The sequence below is a fragment of the Odontesthes bonariensis genome, chromosome 17, assembly GCF_027942865.1.
Source record: "Odontesthes bonariensis isolate fOdoBon6 chromosome 17, fOdoBon6.hap1, whole genome shotgun sequence".
Classification (NCBI taxonomy): domain Eukaryota; kingdom Metazoa; phylum Chordata; class Actinopteri; order Atheriniformes; family Atherinopsidae; genus Odontesthes; species Odontesthes bonariensis.
Window position 1 is genome coordinate 24,892,533 of NC_134522.1, and position 6,000 is coordinate 24,898,532.

Here is a 6,000-nt window from a genome sequence, read left to right on the forward strand (position 1 = left end):
AGTGAATCACAAAGCGGCGGCCAAACACTTGCTCCTGCTTTCTCCTCCTCCTCTCCCTCCAACAGCTGACATACTTGCACAGTGGGTTCGGTGGCAGACAGCCAAACTGGCCCCCCCTCCTTCTTTGAGATGAGCTAAGCCTTGAGTTACTTTAAAAATGCTGGGAAAAGAACAGATTATCTCCATCTGCAAAAGTGCGACGTCAAATTCCCGCACGTACACATATTCAGAATTGCTCGAAAGCACCCGTACCATCACTAGTGACAGATTGATTTATGAATCAGATTAAATGCCATTTTCAGATAACCAATAGCTGATAATTTCACTGGGCCCGTGAGCACAAATATGAAATCTGAAGCCTGGTTAGTGTGGTTCTCCTGCTGGAATTTCTGTTTTACTGAAAACAGCAAACAAGCATAACAGTGTGGTTGAAATGCTTATTTATGTTCAGAAACTTTGCGCATCCTCTCCTGTTACTGCTGAATTAAAGCAGACAAGCACAGCGACTCAATTCCATTTTGCTCAATTAATTGTGAGACCAACCGATGTTGGCATTATGCATGTCAGTCGCCTGCCTCCACGCTCTGTAAATAATCGGCGTCAGGCGCTGAAAATCTCTAACCATGACCACAAATACTCAGCAACGCTGTCAGCAGATACATCTTCATCCCCTCGCTGTTAGGAGCAAAAAGGTGGCATGCAGCAATATTTCAAAGGCCAAAACGGAGAACTCCTCTTTGTGTGTTTGTGTCCCAAACATCAGTCCCATCAGATCTCCAGAACAGCTGTGGCTGAGAGAATCCCAACAGGCTCACCATCCAACAGCCAGGATGCTTAAGCCATATGGGTGTGCTCCATCACACTATCAATCATGCGGCTATCTTTATAAAGACTGCCTGTAGAAGGTAATCTGACCACTGATGTTTATCTGATCAGGGATGGCAGACCAGAATGGAAATATCACGCTCTTCAGCCTAAACCACCGCACAAGCCGAGAGGTCTCGGGCAGATATTGTTACATCATTACAAGGTTTAAGGGGGCATTCTGACACTGACAGAAATTCATGCCGTTATGAGTCACAGCTCATCCAAAGGGAGACCAAAACTGTCTGATGACTGGGTGTTTGGGCAGCTCCAGTTTTAGTCATGCGTTTCGATCTAAAGGCGCTAGGTTGTGACACCTTTTTCCGAAAACTTGCCATGTCACTAAACTTCGCTGCTAATAGACACGGTCCCACCACTGGCACCCAGCATTTGTAACGATGGTATTACACAAGCAAACCGTGTGACAGTGTGAAGAAACATGTCGTGACCGTTTATTTCCTTACAGAGCTACTAATTATACTCTGAGTTGAGCTCATTATTTTGCTGAGTAACGTCCACCTCTTAAAGTTATCCAGGTAACTTGAGAATCATCTGCGACTTAACTGACGGCGGCTTTAACTAGCTAAAATCACCTCGTAGCTCCTTCTGTTAGGCAGACGCAGACCTTTTCCAACAGACGTGAGGGGCGGCAGACAGTCTCGCAGCATACATTTACTCCCTCTGTCAGTCAGTCGGGTTAGCAAGCGAGCTAAATGCCATGCAACTGGAGGCTAACATAGCTGCGTGTGCCGCATTCGGAAAAACACAAGCTAGTGCCGCTTAGCTCGGTATGCTAACCAGGTTTACCGGGCATGCTGGTCAAAATAAGACACGGCGCGCTACTCAACTTACCTGTGGTCACCTCCGCGACCCAGAAGATGCCCCGTTAAAGACGTCACCTGTGAATCACGAGACGTGCTGTGCCAAATAATTCAAATTCCACAAAAAAGCGTCGGAGAGATCCTCGCAGTCCAATCGCTTCAGCCACCGCCGCTGAATGGCTGCTACTCGGAGACTCAACCAAACCTCCACCTTAGCAACGGACCGCCTCCGCGCGACCTCATTGGCCGCCGAGTGCAGCTCGGAGGTGATCGATAGTTGATAGTGCAAACCTGGATCACATTTAGAGGTGGAATGGAACTCGCTACATTTTCTAGAACTGCTGTTCACAAGCACACATTTGAGATCATTGTGCTTTATTGGAGTGCCTTCAAACATTTCTCTTTCGGTGTGCTTGTGGTTGAGTTTATATTTTTCTTTTTCCCCTCTTCTTTGATTGCTTTTAACTGTGTTTTATTTTTTTATTCTATTTTTTTCTTTAAATTGCTTGTTTTTATGCTGCTTTATGCTGTTCTTTTAAATGCCTTGTCTTTATGTAAAGCACATTGAGTTGCCTGTGGTATGAAATGCGCTGTATAAATAAAGATGCCTTGCCTTGCCTCCTTCTAATGACACTTGTAACCTTTTAACTACATTTGAGGGGTGGGTTGTTCTTTTTAGTCTTTTGGCTTTAAATGTGATTTCATGACAGTTTTCCACATTTTTACAAAACCAACAATCAATAGCTCATTATCCGCGTCTTAATCCTTCGTGAAAGAATAAATACAGCTGCAGTAATGTACAAATGAATTTAAAATGTGCCAAATCACCCCGATCATGGGCAAAGGATTGTGATCAGATTACAGGCCATGGTTACATTGTCAGTGAATACTTGAACACATTTTGATCACATCTTTCATGTCTTCACATCTTTCATCTTTCAAATCTTAAATGTGTACATGCTGAAATGATAATACCTTGTTTTTCATTCCTCAAAGTACAAGATCAGTGCATTTCATAAGAAAATTTGATCAATTCTAAATGTATACTGTGTTGTACTGAATAAATATCTGCTTTCCTTTAAATGAATGGATAAATGATTACTATTATGTAGGGCAGGAATCAGCTCAGAGCACACGAAGAAGCCTCTGACTGAAGACACTGTTGTGTTGAGGTTGAGCAGTGTTGTCCATTACGTTTAGCAGCTTTTGCAACATTCTTATTTTCACCTCCAGGGTCTCCAGAGCCGTTCCAATTTCGAAAATCCACAGTCATCTCCTTTGTCTTTTTTACATTCAAAATGAGGTGATTTTTTCCACACCGTGCCACAAAGTCCCTCCAGTTCCCTGCACTCAGCCTCTTGTCCTCCACTGATACACACCCGACTTCAGGGGGATGAAAATGTTCCTTTTTTTGTTGGTGTTGTTGAAAGGAAACAGTCTTCAACACTACAAACTTACAAAAAAAGGAAGGGCATCCAATCTGCTGGAGCACACACTGGTACGTCTGTGCCTGTGCTGCAAATTGATGTCAACCCTGTGAACGCGGAATTTACTAAATGCATTGTGTGCACTCTTAACTTTGAGAAAACTCAAAGAAATCTGTGGCTGTGTCCGTTTCTCCTCAGGACACGTTGCCATATTTTCAGCGCAGGATTTTGAAATAAACTATCCAGACTTGGAACACATTTCTTGTTGGACTGGATTATCTCGTGCAAAACTTGCAGTGTAAATCGTATGTGTGTGTATTCAGTAACCTGCGACGTCTCAAAGTAATCTGATGCAACCCTTGTACTCACAACACAGCAGTGCTCAGGAAGAAAATGCTCGTGTGAGCCTCACAGACACTTACACTTTTTTCTGTGCTGTGGCCTCTTTTAAATTGAGTCTATTAAATCAAGTAACAGCAAAAATAAAATGAAAGAATGAAATAAAATCACAAACATGTATTCATTTGGTTTAGTAATTCAGTTGTATCCCCAAGCATTTTTTCTCCCCCATATTCTTAAATTGTTTCATTGGCTTAACCCTCTCTTCCCTCTCAAATGCACCATCTTCAGCTCCTACCATGTTTGCATCCACCCCTCCACCCCTGACGATGACACACTGGCCCCTTTAAAAGGCCAGAAGTTTATCAGCATTCCTCGCATAGCTTTAAAGCCTACAAAGCTGCAGTGTAGCATATTTGTGGCCACAAAGGTTGCAAAACCAAGGAAGTGCACACACGCATACACACACACACTCGTACGCTTGCTTCAACAAGCTGTCGAGCCTGTTATGCTGATAATGGTCATCTAAATGTATTTATCTTCACAATGCATCAGTGGTGAATTATTCTCGCTTGCTACCAAACACTGACATTATCTCTGTCTTTTTGGCAATTTTCTTAATCATCTAAAACCCGTCTTCTTCGTTATTGATTTTGTAATAAAAATGAGGGTCCATCCACTGATAAATCAGGGTCACAGTCAAAAAACGTTGATAAGTCTTCCACATCTCTTATATCTATTGGTATATTCTGCCCCCTTGTGGTCATTTTGAGCAACAAAGGCCCTGTAACACACAGACAGCTGCTTTCACTTCTGTGCCCAATTAGAGCTTTAGCAGGGTCTTTGGGGCCCCTGAAGATGATCGTCTCCAAATTATCTAGGAAAAAAACCCAACGATGCAGTAATAAGATGTTAACACTTCAAGATGTTTCCACTTCAATAATTCATTTACACAAATAAAGTAACTTAATTTGGAGGGACTATCGCTGATGAACATATCAGTCCCACATCTGGTGGGGCATAAAAAATGCACCTTTGTTATTTTTATCTGTATATAGCCTTTGATGTACTACATGCAACCTGAGTAGAAACCAGAGAATCAAGCTGAAAGAACATGTTCACTCTTAAACAAGGCTCACCAACTAAAAGTGCAAAACAAAGTATTTTGAAAATAGAAGCTACGCCATAATCTTTATCTTGTTTCAGTGAAGATTCTAAGGGGTAATCCCTTCGTCTTCTATCCCTCTTTTCAGTTTACCAGGTATGGAACATTAGATGAAATCTTCATCAATCATTATTGATTGACTGGACAGCAACGATAGACTCTGCCGTCTGTACTTCCTGAGAAGGCTGGGCTCCTTCAACACCTGCAAAAAACTGCTGCAGCTGTTCTTCCAGTCTGTGGTGGCCAGCATCCTCTTCTTCTACGCTGTGGTTTGCTCTTTTGTCCCTCCGGCCATCAGGCTGTACAACAGCTCTAAGTGATGGCACTTCTATATTTACTTACTATCTGTACGGTCACTTTATATTTTTAAATTTTAAATTGTTTTTAAATTGTTTATAATTGTATAAACATGTTTATTGCTTTATTATGTTTTGCTACTGGATGCTTGAATTTCCTTCGGGATCAATAAAGTATCTATCTATCTATCTATCTATCTATCTATCTATCTATCTATCTATCTATCTATCTATCTATCTATCTATCTATTGTTACTTTTACAGTTTTTCTCTATTGGTTTGGCTCATTTCTTGAAACAGAAATTACATTCTCAAAACTCTAAGATCATTTGGCATAACACTCTTATAGTTCAGCTCAACACCATAGCTAACCTGCAAAAGCTCATATCTCTCCCAAAACTGTTCACCCATGCTTCAGACCTGATTTCTTTCCCATGTAAAGAGTCAGTGCCACCCAAATTGCAAAGATCTTTCTCAGTTGCCTAGGCTCATTTCTTGAAACAGACCGGACGTTTTCAACACTCTTAGGTACTTTTTGCAAAACTAAACTGAATGGTTCAGCAAAACACCATGGTTCACCAGCAAAAGCTCATATCTCCCCCTAAACAGTTCACCCATGTGTCAAAATGAAGTTTCTTTCTCATTCAAATAGTCAGTGCCCCCAAAATGCATTGTCCTTTTGGCATTGTGTGAGCACTACAAGTCAAAATGTTTAGATGTTTTGTCACCATGGCATAGGACTACCTAACAGAATACAATAGTGTACACAGTTTTTCCCGATCGTTTTGGCCCATTTTTCCATTCACAGTTTACTTTTTCAAAACAGCTCACACAAAGCCCTTAACAGAAGCTGAAATAACCAAAACACTTTATGATGTTTGCAGAATGACACCACTTTCTCAAAACTTGTCACACATCCATCAAAACCAAACTTTTCCATCAAAACCTACAATTTGTGCTCAATTGAACATGTATGTTTTCTCATTTATTTAATAATGGATAACAAAATTGAAACTACAGCTATCAATATCAACTTTTGTTCAACACCCTCATAGTATTGACTATTTTACAACTGACAACATACTACA

The 6,000-nt window shown here is 41.1% G+C and overlaps 1 protein-coding gene across 4 annotated transcripts in view; it reads right to left on the minus strand.

Moving 5' to 3' along the window:
- The window catches only part of numb (NUMB endocytic adaptor protein), a 37,529-nt gene extending 35,669 nt beyond the window's left edge, over positions 1-1,860 (minus strand). For all 4 annotated transcript variants that reach the window (XM_075447614.1, XM_075447612.1, XM_075447613.1 and 1 more), the window contains exon 1: positions 1,717-1,860. The gene's annotated coding sequence lies outside the window, so the exon portion shown is untranslated. The remainder of the gene's footprint in view (positions 1-1,716) is intronic.
- Between the last annotated feature and the right edge of the window lie 4,140 nt (positions 1,861-6,000).